This window comes from Hemicordylus capensis, chromosome 3, assembly GCF_027244095.1.
Source record: "Hemicordylus capensis ecotype Gifberg chromosome 3, rHemCap1.1.pri, whole genome shotgun sequence".
In the NCBI taxonomy this organism is placed as follows: Eukaryota; Metazoa; Chordata; class Lepidosauria; order Squamata; family Cordylidae; genus Hemicordylus; species Hemicordylus capensis.
The window spans coordinates 81,352,149-81,369,987 of NC_069659.1; the positions used below are offsets into that span (position 1 = coordinate 81,352,149).

The following is a 17,839-nucleotide window of genomic DNA, read 5'->3' on the forward strand; positions in this document are numbered from 1 at the left end:
TAGAGGTTAGAACACTGTCCAAAGGAAACTAGTTTTCATAACAATCAAGTAGAAATGTGTGGCCTGCTATCCTTGAGATGTTTTACTACTTACAAATCTAATATTTGTACAAGTCTTACCTGAGTAGGATCCGAAAAATTCACTTCAAATTTATTTTAGGGGAAATCAGCCCTAACTCCAAAAATCAACAATTACTAGGGGAAAAAATGTTTTGCTGTTCCTGGGATCAGGATTTGTGCATTTAAAACTATCACTATGTGAAAGCTCCTTTAAACAGTTTATGATAAAGGCTGCTTTAATATGACAAGCTATTCAGCACTCTGTACTGAGGATTTTCTCTACAGCACTTCAAACCTGGGGGAGTGAGGGATTAGGTGGTCAGATATTATGTTCTTGAAGGCTCTGAATCTTCAGATTGTGCACTGAGTACCGGGGCACAGCACCTTTTTGTTTACAAAAAAGATGCCTTGAGTACAAAATCCACAGCTGGGAAATCTCAAGATTATTTTCTAATAGCTTGGAGCTCAAACTGAATTCTATATTATTAATTCTCCAAAACGGGCCATGCGTAGGGACATGGTAGAAAGGAGGCGATTGGCTGACAAAGTTTGCAAGCAGAAGCCCCTGATTGGGCAGTGGGGATTCCATATGCAGATAGGGAGAAGGAGCCTGTGAGAGCAGAAGCACCATGGTGATTGGCCAGTGGGGATTCCATATGCAGATAGGGAGGAGGAGCCTGTGACACTGTGGTGATTGACCAGTGGGGATTCCCTATGCAGATAAGGAGGAGGAGCCTGTGATGGTTAAGGTCAGTTGGAATGCAACTGTTACTGGAAGGCAGGGGTCTGCAAAAAGACGATTCGTGAGGGAGGGAGGAGCCCATTCAGGAGGAGGAGGCTGCCATTGTGTGAATTAGATGAAGAAACAAGATGAACAAAATCTGTTAACTCAGAGAGGGAGGGAGAGAGAGAAAAAACATGAAGGGAGGGGGAAGAAAGAGTGGGGGAGAGCGAGTGGAGGAGAGAGAAAGAGAAAAAGAATGGAGGGGGAAGAGAGACAGAAGGAAGGGCAAGGGACGGGCCTGAGCCTGTCAGCAGCCTGAGGGGAATAAGCATCCATGGCAGCACTAGCAGCAAGGAACGGCCCAGTTAACCACTGCTGCTGTTTGGGGCTACCAAGGTCATTGTCAGAGGGAGGCAGGCAGGCAAGGGACAGGATGAGGGGAACAAGCGGCCATGGTGGTGGCAGCAGAGAGGAACGGCCCAGTCAACCAGTGCTGCTGTTCCTGGGGGGAGAAGCAGGAGCGGCGGTCTGGAGAGAGGGGGCTGCAGCTTGGCCAAAAGGCGGCAGCAATGCTGCAGCCACGACCGAGAAAGGTGAGGGGGATGGAAGCAACGGGATGGAGGAGGTGCAGGAGTACAGATCAGGTGAGGGTGGGGAGATCTCTGAGGTGAGGGGAGCAATCAAGTACTAACGTGCAGATGCAAGAGTCCCAGCATTGAAGAGGAGTGAAATAATGGCGTCGGTCAGGACGCATTGGTGGAGGGCTGGAAGGCGAAGCCTCACCGGCCAGGAAGAGGAGCCGGTGGCGGGGAGTAATAATGGCTGTGGTGAGGAGGTGGGCAGACAGCGGGCAAAGCCCTACCAGCCGGAAGGAGGAGATGGGAGGTGGCGGCAGGATGGCCTGCCCTGGCCCGCCCAATGGGAAGAGCTGCAAGGCGAGAGAGCTGTGGGGAGAGAGAGAGAGACCAAGAGAGCTAGAGCTGCAGGGGGAGAGCGAGTGAGAGAGCTGTGGGCGAAGAGCGAGTGAGATGCGGGGGGAGTGAGCAAGCGAGCTGCAGGGGAGAGCAAGTGATCGAGCTGTGGGGGAGAGCGAGCGAGCGAGCTGCAGGGGAGAGCGAGCGAGCGAGCTGCGAGGGGAGAGCGCTGGAGGGAGAGCGCTGCAGGAGGAGCAAGGGAGAGCACTGCGGGGGAGTGAGGGAGAGCACTGCGGGGGGAGCAAGGGAGAGCGCTGCGGGGGAGCTAGGGAGAGCACTGCAGGGGAACGAGGGAGAGCATTGCGGGGGGAGAGTGAGGCAGAGCGTTGCCGGGGAGAGTGAGGGAGAGCGCTGCGGGGGAGAGCAAGGGAGATCACTGCAGAGGGAGAGCGAGGGAGAGCGCTGCGGGGGAAGAGCGAGCGAGAGCACTGCGGGAGGAGAGTGAGTTAGAGCACTGTGGGGGGGAGTGAGCAAGAGTGCTGCGGGGGGAGTGAGAGCGAATGAGAGAGCTGCGGGGGTTTGCCACAACCTCAGTGCACAACTGCATAGATGCTCTGTGCGGGGTCAGCTAGTAAGCAATAAAATCCTTCCTCCTAATTTGTGACAGGGGTGGAAATCTAGTGCTTTCTCTATAAGTGCCCTGTACAGGACATTGTAACTTCATTATAGCTGGAGTACATTCCATGCCCAAGGAGGCCAGTCTGTAGACCGAGGAGGCCTGCCTGCACCCACCTCCGCTGCTAGGGGGTGAGAGGAGTAGAACAGGCAAGTGGCGGCAGCAAGGGGGATATAGCGGCAGGTGCCGGGCAGCAGTGGTGCTGGCATAAATAAAGAAATAAATAAAGTGGCAACGGCAAAAGGCAAATAGTGGCAGAACATCGGGACTCTGGGGAGGCCCTTCAGAGCATTTGGAGGCCCCCCAGAAGGCATGGGGCCACGGACCCCCACCCTGTGGTCCATGCCTAAATGCGCCACTGTTGGCAGGTTACTATTGTACCTTAAGGCTGTCTCATTTCTGGAGGCTGCTGCCAGGAAAAACTATTTCTGTTCTATTTTTTTCTTAATGTTTTTGTGAACATGGAGTTATTATTATCTTGAATTATTTAAATATGTAGACTATTACTAAACACATTTTGCTTTGAGTCTTTTTTGCTACAGTTCAATTATTCCAATTATAAAAAAACTTTAAAATAAAGCATTTGAAATATTCTTTTTGCACATTATCCTAATTATACTTTTCAATGTGATGTACTGTTTTATAGCTGCTTCCCTCAGAAGCACAGATAAATCTTAAAAAGATCTAAAGGCTTATTCAGAAATATATTTAGTATATGTTCTGCTGAAGTGAACATTTTCTCCTTCTCCTTTCCCTCTCTTTTAATTTCTGACTTCTTCCCCACACTCTCTACAGGATCCTACCTGGAACAAATATCAAAATTGCAAAAGACTACTGAATAGAATACAACACATCTCTCCCCTTTATAACAACCAAACATTGCATTGATTTAAAATCTAGTGACAAAGTCTTGAAATCTTTTAGGTGGTCTCCTGCCACACATACTTCTCCTAAGTCATGGATTCTCTGACACAGGAGCTTGAAGCAAGGATTGTCCATCTCTTTCATCAGCCTCATCTGTGAGGTAAAAAATGGAGGCAAGATAAAATTCCTCTTCACTTCCTTTCTTGAAATCCCCTTCCCTCTTACCTAATAGCATTTCTGCTAGAGAGGCTCCCACAATTGTCGTTGGGGAGTGGCCAATATGGTGACAAGCTAGGAGCTCCACTAATGAGTTCCTGCTTTTAAAATGGCATTCTCCCTATTGGGGCTGAAGTTTACAAGCAAAAACATGACAGACAAAGGCAAAAAGAGAACTAGGAACTCCCCAAATGGAGCCCTCTACAGTAAGCATCACTCAGCCAAGGCAGGAAAGCAGATGAGAATGTATTCCAATCTCCCTCTCATCATGTCAAAAGGAGCCTGCTACAAGGCAAGCTCCCTTGCCATCTAAGAACTCCAGCCTGAGACACCCTCCAGAGCAGAGAGGGGATCCAATAGAACCAAACATAACCCCTGCCTCCCCTGCGAACTCCTTGTTGAACACCTGGGCAGCGCCTTCCTTCTAACCACAGAAACAACCATCTAATTTTCAGAACATCTAATTTACATAACATAGCAGCAGGTAATAATAGCAGCATATCACCAGGTAATAATGGGGAGAAACGCCCAGCCAAATTTCATAAAACAACCCGTGGCAATACCCAGATGGTTCCCTCCCAGCTCCAGATAGGACCTCTGCGAAACACTATGCAAGATGCAGGTAGGGCCTCCAAAAATGGATCAGCGTGTCAACGCCTCACCAAATACTTCAAATATCTCAGGTGCTGCTGCAAATTGCAATGAATCACTTTAATGCACCAAAATGGTTGTCTTGTAAGGCAATAATTTCCCTGAGCTAACTCCTTATTCAACAACCCAGACTTATAGACTTGGAATCATTCCATCTCCTACCCAGTTGCCCAGAGATCAAGAGAATTTTACTCACCTTTTCTCAAGCCATCCTCCCACTAAGGCTCATTTGAATGGCAGCAGAGGGGGGCATCTCTTCCACTTCAGTGTTAGTGCTATTAGAATTTTCTAACAGTCTAGTGCAGGGCATAATGGACATAGAGTGCCAAACTAATTTAGGCAGGGTCCCAAACTTCATCAATGATAGCCAAAAATACGTAGCTGAAGATATATAACAACTCCCGCTGTATACCTCATGTAGCTAGAAGCCCCCAGACACAGAAGGGCCTTCACTCTGGCTTGTTGTGTCCTTCTTCCTTCATCTGTTTTAGAAGGAAGATATAGGAAGAAATCCTTCTTGAAATGTCTGTGCCCCTGTCAATCCAGGCAAGTTGAAACAACAGAACATGCCGTTCTCCACTACCCATTCTACAGAGATATTCATATTGCCTTTATTCTTCTGCTATTTGCTGAGATCATGCCAGGTCGCACAAGCCAATCCTACATCACTCTCCTGCTTTCTGACTGTAACCCCGTCATAACATAATGCTGTCAAGTTCTATGTGGCAATGTGTAAAACCCATTGGGTCCTGACCTCCAGCAAGAGCTAATCAGCCCAACACAGCTCATTTTATCACAGTTTCTTTTTTAACAGCATATATTACTGTTTTTAGCTTTAACTTTACAGTCTTTTATAGCTTAATCATTTTTATTGACAGCCTTCATAGTTTATGTAGATTTTAACCACTTAAATTAGTTCTTATTAATAGCTCTTATTAATGAGCTCTTATTAATTAATTCTTATTACTAGCATATTTCACAGTTATTGCAGCTTAATAGTGGCTTCTTAGCAGCATATAACTTTTAGCTTTTACACTACCACCTTCCTACTCATCAGCTACTGCCTTTACAGTTTTGGGCAAAGCCTGTTTCAGTACTACTTCAATGCTGTTTTAATGTATTTCACTTTATGCTGGTCAAAGACTATATTAAAGACAGATTGATCGCAATTATCATCATTGAATCATAAGAATGTTAAGAGGCAAGCTGTAGTCCAATAACTAAGGGTTGTTGTTTTTTTGCTGAACTAGTCTTAGATGGAAATATTGATATTGATATTGTAACTAATATTTTGCTTTATTAATATTTTGCCTATTACTATTAATATACTTTATCAACTCTTTTGGACTCCTCAAATGATATTCCTGAAAACAGTGAAACAGATATGGATTCTCCTGAACATTGCCCAGAATGAAGTCTTAGGCAAATAATTTGTTTTTCTGAAGTCTCTCCATCTTCCTTCAGTGCTTCTTTCATTTTTGTTCTCCAAGATAACTTTCATTTCTCTGACTAGTTTCTGGATCCTAATACATTTAAATTAATGTTAGTTATCTGATCTGATGCCTTTAACTGTTCACTTCTTAGAATCTCCTTTCCTTTCCATATCAACATTCTTATTTTGCCTGAGCTTGTTCTCATTAGTCTTTTCACCATTTAGGCAAAGGTTTACACTTTTTAAAGGAAGCGTTCTTACATTTTATACCATCATAAGGTAAAACTGCATGTTAATTTAAGCATATGCTTATCCAGCACTTGCCTGTTTTTAATGTTAAACAGTAGCTGGATCAGAACCATGGAGAGGGCAGTAACTACCCTGCTCTACAGGTGAAACTCGGAAAATTAGAATATCGTGCAAAAGTCCATTAATTTCAGTCATGCAAATTAAAAGGTGAAACTGATATATGAGACAGACGCATTACATGCAAAGCGAGATATGTCAAGCATTAATTTGTTATAATTGTGATGATCATGGCGTACAGCTCATGAAAACCCCAAATCCACAATCCCAGAAAATTAGAATATTACATGGAACCAAGAAGACAAGGATTGTAGAATAGAACAATATCGGACCTCTGAAAAGTATACAGTGTACTGTGCTTGATTGGCCAGCAAACCCGCCTGACCTGACCCCATAGAGAATCTATGGGGCATTGCCAAGAGAAGGATGAGAGACATGAGACCAAACAATGCAGAAGAGCTGAAGGCCACTAATGAAGCATCCTGGTCTTCCAAAACACCTCATCAGTGCAACAGGCTGATAGCATCCATGCCATGCCGCATTGAGGCAGTAATTGCTGCAAAAGGGGCCCAAAGCAAGTACTGAATACATATGCATGCTTATACTTTTCAGAGGTACGATATTGTTCTATTCTACAATCCTTGTCCCTATCCAGATTATGTGTCCTGGCTGCTGTTTGCCAAGGAAACAAAGATTTACCAATTACAATAGCTGTTCTTTGATTGATTGATTAAGTGCCATCAAGTCGGTGTCGACTCTTAGTGACCACATAGATAGATTCTCTCCAGGAAGATCTGTCTTCAACTTGACCTTTAAGGTCTCTCGGTGGTGCATTCATTGCTGTCGTAAGCAAGTCCATCCACCTCGCTGCTGGTTGTTCTCTTCCTCTCTTTCCTTCAACTTTCCCGAGCATTGTAGACTTCTCAAGGGAGCTGGGTCTTCGCATGATGTGTCCAAATTATGATAGTTTGAGCCTGGTCATTTGTGCCCCGATTGAAAATTCTGGATTGATTTGTTCTATGGTCCATTTGTTTGTTTTCCTGGCTGTCCATGGTATCCTCAAAAGTCTTCTCCAGCACCAAAGTTCAAAAGCATCAATGTTTTTTCTATCTTGCATCTTCAAGGTCCAGCTTTCGCATCCATAAAGTGTCACGGGGAAAACCATTGTCTGAATGCTTCTAATCTTTGTAGGTGTAGACATGTCACGGCATCTAAACATCCTTTCCAAGGCCTTCATTGCAACCCTACCAGCATATACCAGCATAATTTCCAAATAAAATTGGTCTGTGTGACCAGGATAAATGGCTAAAATAGGAGCAATAAATTTGGTGAGAGCGTCCTTATAAAACTTGCAATAAAGAATAACGTGGGTGATAGACTCTATATTCCCTGAGCCGCAGGAACAACAGCAATGATCATAAGGAAGTCATTTGAATTTACCATCCAGTACTGCCAAAAGGAGAACGTTCAATCGCGCGAGGCTCAGTAATCTCGTAAATTTTAGTACCAAGATCTGGTCTAAATATTCAGCTGGTTTATAGTTAAAAGTTTGTGAACCTAAGTATATTCCCTTGGGTAGTTGTGCGTACTCCTCCTGCAAATCTATATCTTGGATCCGTTGCTTCACAAAGCAAAGCACCTGCTCTAATCCTCGACCAATAACATCTTCTTGAGACGTGCCCAAGTGATGCAATTTTAATTTCAGAGCTGATTTCCATTTGGAAATGAAACTGTCTGATAACACTGAAGGAGCAAGACCAGCTGGAAAGAAGACCAGGCTTAACCAAAATGTAATTATGCAAAACCATACCTTAGCTTTCAGAGTGGTGACCCCTGCTTCCCTACGAAAGACAGCATTTGCTGTACCCCTGGGTACCTGAAAAATAGCCCCCAGGAATTTAGTTTGTACTGTTGCAAGCTGAGAGAAATTTTCCAGAGGACCAATCTGCACCCCATAAAGAATTTGGGGATATATATTGGCCTTCAACAATTTTATAGCCACTGGTATGAAAAAGGCACCCCTAGGGTAATAGAAGGACTTAATCACATTTGCTGTCTGTTGAGCACCTTGGGAAATATAATCAAGATTGGCTTTACGTGTTCCAGTTTGGTGGAGTACTACCCCCAAATACTTAAAAACCTTAACCCATTCAATACTATGCCCGTTTATTGTCCATTTAAAGGTTTTGGGGTGCTTTGAAAACACCATTATGTTGGTCTTAGAATAATTGATCTCTATAGCCTCCTTCTCAGTATACTTACCTAAGAAGGTCTGCAACCTGGAGGTCTGCGGCATATTTCTTGACTGCTGGATCCTTTACTGTTGCTGGTCGATCCTAAAAGGCAGAAGCTATCCACCACTTCAATGTCTTCATTGTCATATCTGAAGCTGGTTGCTGTACCCATTGTCATTAGCCATCTTATTTATTTATTATTTCTCTGTGTAAACTGCCCTTAGCCATTTTTGGAGGGGCGGTATAGAAATCTAATAAACAAACAAACAAATAAGTATAGTCTTCTTTATATTTAATTGTAGTCCCATTTTTTTCACTGTGCTCCTTGAACTTCATTACTAGAGCTTGCAGATCATACGCATTCTCAGCTATCAGAGTGGTGTCATCAGCATAGCACAGGTTATAGATGTTTCTTCCTCCAACTTTAAAACCACGCTCATCTTCTTCCAATCCAGCTTCTCTCAGTATATGTTCAGCATATAAATTGAATAAAGAAGGAGAAAATATACAACCTTGCCTTCCTCCTTGCCGATCTGGAACGAGTCTGTTTCCCCATATTCTGTCTGGACTGTGACTTCGTGCCCTGTGTATAGGTTTCTCATGAGAACAATGAGATGTTCTGGGATGCCCATTTTCCTAAGGATATTCCACAAATTGCCATGGTTGACGCAATTGAAGGCTTTTCTGTAGTCAATAAAGCACATATTGACTTCTTTCTCGTATTCTTTCATTTTCTCATTATCCAGCGTGCATCAGCAATGATGTCTCTTGTTCCTCAGCCTTTTCTGAAACCAGCTTGAACATCTGGCATTTCCCTTTCTGCGTAGGGCTTTAATCTGTGTTGGATAATCCTGAGCATTATTTTGCTAGCCTGTGAAATTAAGGAAATTGTGCGACGGTTTGCACAATCAGTTCAGTCTCCTTTCTTTGGTACGGGTATGTAGACTGACCTTTTCTAATTTGTTGGCCACTGTGTTGTTCTCCAAATTTGCTGGCATAGTTTGGTTAGAGCCTTGACTGATTCTTTTTCTGTTGCCTGCCATATTTCTGTAGCTATTCCATCAATTCCTGTAGCTTTCCGACTTGGTAATGACCGGAGTGCTGATCTAACTTTATCTTCCCTTACTAGATGTTCTTTCTAGTAGGGAATATCTTCTATAATATCTTGGATGTTGACGTCCCTGATGTACATTTTTCAGTATACTTTTTCCATCTCTGTTTGATCTTCTCTGAATCAGTTACTATCTGTCCTTTGGTATCCCTTAACATGCCAATTCAAGGTTGGAACTTCCCTCTGAATTCAGAGATCTTTTCTTTTGGAAAACTTTCCTTATTTTTCTGTTTCTATTTCCATCCTTTAGGTGTTTACTGATGTCATTGTAGTATTGCTCCTTGTCTCTTGTAACAGCTTTCTGAAATTCCCTATTACGTTCCTTCCTGAGGTAAAAAGTCAACTTTCTTGACTTTGGCCTTAGTACACTCTTGATCACCTGACTTTAGAACTTAGTATAGACCTTTTCTTTACATAAGGCACTTAGCATGTTTACATTTGAGTTTTGCCTACGGCAAAATTGAAGTCAAAATTTTAAAAGTGCCTCTTCAGGGAGAACATCTGAAGACTTTTGAGGGAAACTAAAGGAGTTTTTAATTAAAAATTAATGAATATTTCACACATCTCTAGAGTTACCATTCAATTCTTTCTAAACAAGTATTTGGAGTAAGTTTTAGAACTTCTACTGGACAATGCACTCCAGTGTGTGAAAAGAATTTAAGGCTTTGCTATAAGAATAGTGTTTTTTTCTGAGATTTTTGCACATTAATATTTACAATGTAATCACAGAATTTTAGAAATAGAAGTTCAATAATCCTATTGTTTCTGCTGCTGCTGCTGATAATTAATAATAATAACAATAACAACAACACAATCATAAATATGAATCAAAGGCTTCCTAAGAGGTGCTTTTCACCTACTGGAAGAGGGTGTAGTTCAGTGGTAGAGTTCATGCTTTGCATATAGAAAATCTCAGATTCAGTTCTTGGCATCTCCAGATAGGACTAGGAAAGATTATTGGACTCCTATAGAGCTGCTTCCAATGAGGATGGAACCATAGCTCAGTAGTAGAACATCTGCTTTGCATACAGACAGTCTCAGGGAAAGACTCATGCCTGAAGCCTTAAGGAGCTTCTGCCAGTCATTGTAAACAGTACTGAGCTAGATGGACTAATGGTGTGACTCAGTATAAGACTACTTTGTAGTCTGTATTAATTAATAATGCAATTATTTATTTATTTATTACACTTTTATACCGCCCTACACACATGTCTCTGGGTGGTTCACAATGCTAAACCAGTTAAAACACATATAAAAACACATAAAACAATTAAAAACTAACAATTTGAAAATCAATCACAGAATTAAAACCTATACATCATTAAGAAGCTGAAAAGGCCTGAGTAAAAAGATGGGTTTTAAAATCTTTTTTAAAAATTGTCAGAGATGGGGAGGATTGTATCTCAATAGGGAGCTCATCCCATAGTCCCGGAGCAGCAACCGAGAAGGCCCTTCTCCATGTGGCCACCGGATGAACTGGCGGCAACTGGAGACGGACCTACAGAGACGACCTCAATGGATGGTGGGGCTCATAATGAAGAAGACGTTCTCTCAAATACCCAGGGCCTAAGCCATTTAGGGCTTTATAAGTTATAACTATCACTTTGTATTTTGCCCGGAAACCTATAGGCAGCCAGTGTAGCTCCATCAGCAGAGGTGTAACGTGGTCTCTCCGGGATTACCCAGAGACCAATCTGGCTGCCACATTCTGAACCAACTGAAGTTTCTGGACTATGTACAAAGGCAGCCCCACGTAGAGCGCATTACAGAAGCCAAGTCTGGAGGTTACCAACAAATGTACCACTGTTTTGACGTTATTGATCTTGAGAAACAGGTGCAGCTGGCATATCATCCGGAGCTGATAGAAAGCACCCCTGGCCACCACCTCAACCTGAGAAACCAGGGAGAGGTGTGAATCCAGAAGTACTCCCAGACTGTGAACCTGTTCATTTTGGGGAAGTGTGACCCCATCTAGAACAGGTAGATCAAAATCGTCTCTGGAGTTCTGACCCAGCACATTAAGTACCTCCGTCTTATCTGGGTTCACCTTCAGTTTATTCTTTCTCATCTAGCCCATTACTGCTTCCAGGCAGGCATTTAGGGAGGATATGCCAGCTCCTGAAGAGGTTGACATAGAGAAGTAGATCTGGGTGTCATCAGCATACTTGTAACACCCAGCTCCAAATCCCCTGATGATGAATTAATAGGGATTCTACAGTTTTCTGTGAGATTGATATATTTAGATTTTGCTAACAGAAATATCCAGAAGGGACTATTCTGCATACTAAGTCTAAAAGTAATTATGGGATACCAAGCAGAAGTGAATATAATAAAATGTTGCTCTTTTTTGTGGGCGGGGGGAGAGCTTGAAAATGCCTTACCCTTTAATAGTAATAGTTCTGTGTGGTTTGTTGGTTTGTTTGTTTTGCAAGGACTTTACTCTGTAACCCTCTACCATGCAGTGAAAATCACAAATGAAATTTCTGCTAGTGAAAATCGCCTACCTCCTCATGCAAAGCTGTTGCTTAAATTTATGCTAATATAAATTATCTTCCAATAAAAATAACTGCTTTGTGAGTCAGGAGATGACTTTTGTCAAGGCCATAGCAGAACGGTAAAAGGTTAACTCTCTTTGCCATGGTCCAGTTCAGTCCATCTCCTGGGTGATCAAGATTGCTATTCACAATGACATACACCCCTCAACACACACACACACACAACCAACACATTACAATCGTGACCAGTTTGGCCCTCAACATGTCTGCCAATTTCACTCCAATTTTACATTAGTTCAAGAAATGTTAGGCTCCTACAGCCACTCTTAGGATTGTATTGTTTACTTTCAGGTGGGACATAAGTTGACTAACAAAACAACTTTTGTAGCTGTCTACAAAACAGGAAGGATTCAAATATGGGGAGTAATAGATTTTACATATCTGTGTTTCAGACTAAGCGTTTCATTAACATACTGCAATAGAAATATTATGGGATTAGTTTGGCTGACTAATGAGCCTAACAATTTTAGCTTTGAGTTAGAGTCTCCTGGAGGCTCATCTAGTGATCAGTAAATTTCCAGTATTTACTGGTGCTTCTAGGAATATAGTAGTGTCCCCATAGTGAATTTGCATTGTGTACTGGTTAAGACTCAGGTTAATAGGTTGGAAGTTATTAAAGTGTTCAGTATCCAAATTATAGAGATGTCATTTATGATCTCAAGTATGTGAAGATGACTGGTACAGTTGCTGAGAAAGCATTTTTGCCTGAATGTGTGTTATGATACAGCTACTACTTCTAAGATAGTTGAGATTTGTGTGTATGATGATGAAGGAAGAGAGCTTTGTGGTATCATTGAAACCTATGCTCGATCTGTTTTATCTTTCTGTATACAGGAAGTTGTCATACCTATGACACTATTGGTTCCTCATGCTTATGACACTACTGATTCCTGAAAACTGTTTCTAGACCCTGAAACGTCTTAATTATACCTCTTTTCCTATTGAAACAATGTTATGAATAGGAGTTTGGTTGGGAACCAAAGGCACATAACTTTTATTTTTCTGCTGCCGTCAAAGCTGGCAGAGTGTCTTAACTTGGAGCAATTTAAGTTGAGGATGGCCTGTATAAGGAGATGAACATTCCAGTCTCTCTGAATATTTTGCTTTTGACATTACACTTACTATATTTTAAAAAAAAAAATCCAGGGAGAGCAGGTTCGCTGGCTTACCCTCAAGCCAAACCAGGCCTGGTTTGCTTTGGCTTGACCTTGAGCTGACATCTTTGGGCTGGCTTGGGGGTTCTACAACTATTTATTTATTTTTTAAATAAAACTTACCACCATTGCCACAGTAGTTATGAAGGCCCCCATGCATGCACACTGACCATTTGCATGCCCAGGCCATGACCTGGGCATTCAAATGTCCTCTGTGAGCAGGAGGGGGCCAAGAAGGTCCAAAAATGGTCCTAAACAGCCCTAAAAATACCGGGAAGAGGCCAGCAGGGTGAGCGAGAACCATTGTAAACAAAGACCCTGCAGCCACAGCAGCACCCCCAGAGGATGCTGGAGGCTATTCTATTTTAGTTATAGAATCCCCCATTGAACCAGGCCCAATCCGGTTCAGCCTCGAGCCAAACTGGGGCCCAGCTCAACATACAGAGAACAGAACCGGGCCTGATTCAGTTTGAGTCTAGTTCGATTCAAACCGAACCAGGCTTCCCGGTTCCGTGCACACCCCTCCTCAACACTAGAACCAGGGGTCATCCCATGAAACTGAACTCTGGGAAATTTAGGACCAACAAATGTGTGTACTTTTTATTTATTTACTTAGTTAGATTTATATGTCGCCCTACTCCCATAGGACTCAGGGCGGCTTACAAACAATAACATATACAGCAACACAATTCTATAAAATACATCTTACATAATGTCTAGGGGTGTGCAATTCGGGATTTCGGGTGGTTCGGCTCGGACCCGAACCGAATCACCCCTGTTCTGTTTTGTGCCCGAATCTGGGTCACCCGAATCACCCTTGATTCGGTTCGGATTCGGATTTAATCCGAATCCGAATCCGAATCGATTCGGGGGGGTAAAAAGGGGCCCAGGGGCAATATTTTGGGGTGGGGTGGTAGTGCCCAATGGGTAGAGTCTACCACCCCAATTTCGGGGGGATTGGGCAAAATCCTGATTTTTGGTGAATTTTTAAAGTTTTAGTGACTTTGGGGCAGTTCGGGGGCATAGCATGGGATCTGGGCAAAAGGAGTGGGGTGGGGTGGTAGTGCCTAATGGGTGCAGGCTACCACCCCAATTTCAGGGGGATTGGGCCAAGGGCTGATTTTTGGTAAATTTCTGAAAATTTCATGTCTTTGGGGCAGATTGGGGCATATTGGGGCAGAAAGTGGGGCCTGGGGCAGAATAGTGGGGTGGGGTGGTAGTGCCTAATGGGTGGAGGCTACCACCCCAATTTCAGGGGGTTTGGACAAAGGGCTGATTTTTTGAGAATTTTTGAAGTTTTAGTGACTTTGGGGCAGTTTGGGGGCAGAAAGTGGATCTGCCCCAAAATAGTGGGGGTGGGGTGGTAGTGCCTAATGGGTGGAGGCTACCACCCCCATTTCAGGGGGATTGGGCAGAGGGCTGATTTTTTGAGAATTTTTGAAATTTGGGTGTTTTTGAGGTTTGTCTTGAATTTTTGAGGTTTGTCTTCATAAGGTGAAGTGTGCTAAATTGATTACTTCCTCATATTATTCATAGTAAAGGAAAGTGTGAAAAAGTGAAAGTGGGGTCATGAGAGTTGTTTAATTGAAAAAAATCTCATTTGCTATGATAGAATGAGAATTCACACCTCAGAAAAAACTTCTGAGGTGTGAATTCTCATTCTATCATAGCAAATGAGATTTTTTTCAATTAAACAACTCTCATGACCCCACTTTCACTTTTTCACACTTACTATGAATATGAGGAAGTAATCAATTTAGCACACTTCACCTTATGAAGACAAACCTCATACAAATAAATTCACCATAATTCACCCCTCTGCCCAATCACTCTTAAATTGGGGATGGGTGGTAGCCTCCACCCATTAGGCACTATCTACCAGCCCACCCCACTCCTTTGGGGCAGATCCACTTTCTGCCCCCAATCTGCCCCAAAGACACCCAAACTTCAAAAATTCTCAAAAAATCAGCCCTCTGCCCAATCCCCCTGAAATGGGGGTGGTAGCCTCCACCCATTAGGCACTACCACCCCACCCCACTATTTTGGGGCAGATCCACTTTCTGCCCCCAAACTGCCCCAAAGTCACTAAAACTTCAAAAATTCTCAAAAAATCAGCCCTTTGTCCAAACCCCCTGAAATTGGGGTGGTAGCCTCCACCCATTAGGCACTACCACCCCACCCCACTATTCTGCCCCAGGCCCCACTTTCTGCCCCAATATGCCCCAATCTGCCCCAAAGACATGAAATTTTCAGAAATTTACCAAAAATCAGCCCTTGGCCCAATCCCCCTGAAATTGGGGTGGTAGCCTGCACCCATTAGGCACTACCACCCCACCCCACTCCTTTTGCCCAGATCCCATGCTATGCCCCCGAACTGCCCCAAAGTCACTAAAACTTTAAAAATTCACCAAAAATCAACCGTGAACCGAATCACCCGAATTTTTCATGCGCGAAATTCGGGTGATTCGGCTCGTGCCCGAAAAATATCGGGGGACATCGGGGGTGATTCGGTTCGGCCCCGAATCACCCGAAATTGTTCGTTTCGGGCACAGATCGTTCTGTGCCCGAAATTTTTTGCACATCCCTAATAATGTCATAACCCCAACCCCATACAGTACTCATTCCACATGACATAGTAACCATGGATTACAAGATCACTCTACGACCAGCTATCTCAGCGACCGAACACCCGATGGAACATTTCAGTCTTATATGCCTTGCGGAAGGCAAACAGATCATGGAGAGCTCTGATATTATCCGGGAGGCCATTCCACAGAGCCAGGGCCACCACTGAGAAGGCCCTGGCTCTTGTTGATTGCAGTTTAATATCCCTAGGGCCCGGGATCACCAAGGTATTACTTGTGGCCGATTACAGGACCCGGTGAGCAACATATCAAACAAGGTGGTCCTGGAGGTATGGAGGGCCCATACCATGTAGGGCTTTAAACGTTAAAGTTAATACCTTAAACCTAACCCGGGCCTCAACCGGAAACCAGTGCAGCTGAAAGAGCAAAGGTGTCACATGTGCTCGCCAAGGCGACTTAGTAAGGACCTTGGCCACTGCATTCTGCACCAGTTGCAATCTCTGAGTTGTTGTTGTTGTTGTTGTTATTTTTATTATTTTTACATTTATATCCCACTCTTCTTCCAAGGAGCCCAGAGCGGTGTACTACATACTTGAGTTTCTCTTTTACAACAACCCTGTGAAGTAGGTTAGGCTGAGAAAGAAGTGACTGACCCAGAGTCACCCAGCTAGTTTCATGGCTGAATGGGGATTTGAACTTGGGTCTCCCCGGACCTGGTCCAGCACTCTAACCACTACACCACGCTGGCTGAGTTAGGTGCAGTGGCAACCCCACAAAAAGCGAGTTACAATAATCTAACCTAGAAGTGACTGTCGCATGGATCACAGTGGCCAAATCTGGAGGGAACAGATAAGGGGCTAGCCCCCATATTTGGCCTAACTGAAAAAAGGCCTTTTGAGCGACCTCTATGATCTGAGCTTCCATATTCAAAGAAGCATCAAGAATCACACCCAGGCTCTTCACTGTAGGCTGAGGTATCAAGCACGCACTATTAAGGGTCGGTAATTGGAAACTCCCTCCTGACCTCTTCGGGCCCAGCCACAGAACTTCAGTCTTACCCGGATTAAGCTGTAGACGACTTTGCTTCAGCCAGTCTACAACTGCCTTTCCACACAGAACATAATTAATCTATGGAATTCTCAGGCACAGGATGTGGTGATGGCTACTATTCTGAATGGCTTTAAAAAGGGCTAATACAAATTTATGGAGGACAGGTCTATCAATAGCTACTAGTCTGGTGGTTATAGGCCACCTCCACCTCAGAGGCAAGATGCCGCTAAATGCCCTTGTAGTAGAGCAACAGCAAGAGAGAGGGAATGTCCTCCTCATCTCTTGCTTGTCAAGCGATGAGGCATCTGGTGGGCCACTGTGTGAAACAGGTTGCTAGACCAGATAGGCCTTGTGCTTGATCCAACAGGCCTGTTCTTATGTAGATGTTAAGGAGAATGTCTATAGGTGTTTGGGCTTGTCAAAATTGATAAGATGCTTTTAAACTTTAAATTGAAACTTATTTTGTAAAGTTTTTAATTTTTACATTTCAATTTATATTATTTTCTAATCAAAAGCAAAATAAGTTTTTCTTTGAAAGCAAAATAAGTTTTATCAATGTGACCTTTGGTTTTACTTGTGGTGTCAATGACATGAAATTTATCAGGATTTCTCCCCCAGAAGAGTGAATAACTTACCTTTCATTAATACAGGTGAAACTCGGAAAATTAGAATATCGTGCAAAAGTCCATTAATTTCAGTCATGCAAATTAAAAGGTGAAACTGATATATGAGACAGACGCTTTACATGCAAAGCGAGATAAGTCAAGCCTTAATTTGTTATAATTGTGATGATCATGGCGTACAGCTCATGAAAACCCCAAATCCACAATCCCAGAAAATTAGAATATTACATGGAACCAAGAAGACAAGGATTGTAGAATAGAACAATATCGGACCTCTGAAAAGTATACAGTGCACTGTGCTTGATTGGCCAGCAAACTTGCCTGACCTGACCCCATAGAGAATCTATGGGGCATTGCCAAGAGAAGGATGAGAGACATGAGACCAAACAATGCAGAATTGCTGAAGGCCGCTAATGAAGCATCCTGGTCTTCCATAACACCTCATCAGTGCCACAGGCTGATAGCATCCATGCCACGCCACATTGAGGCAGTAATTGCTGCAAAAGGGGCCCAAAACAAGTACTGAATACATATGCATGCTTATACTTTTCAGAGGTCCGATATTGTTCTATTCTACAATCCTTGTCTTCTTGGTTCCATGTAATATTCTAATTTTCTGGGATTGTGGATTTGTGGTTTTCATGAGCTGTACGCCATGATCATCACAATTATAACAAATTAAGGC

General features: G+C 43.3%; 1 protein-coding gene across 3 annotated transcripts in view; it reads left to right on the forward strand.

Annotated features, from left to right (window-relative positions):
- Nucleotides 1-17,839, forward strand: part of NCAM2 (neural cell adhesion molecule 2) — a 380,393-nt gene that overhangs the window by 183,786 nt on the left and 178,768 nt on the right. The window lies entirely within an intron of this gene.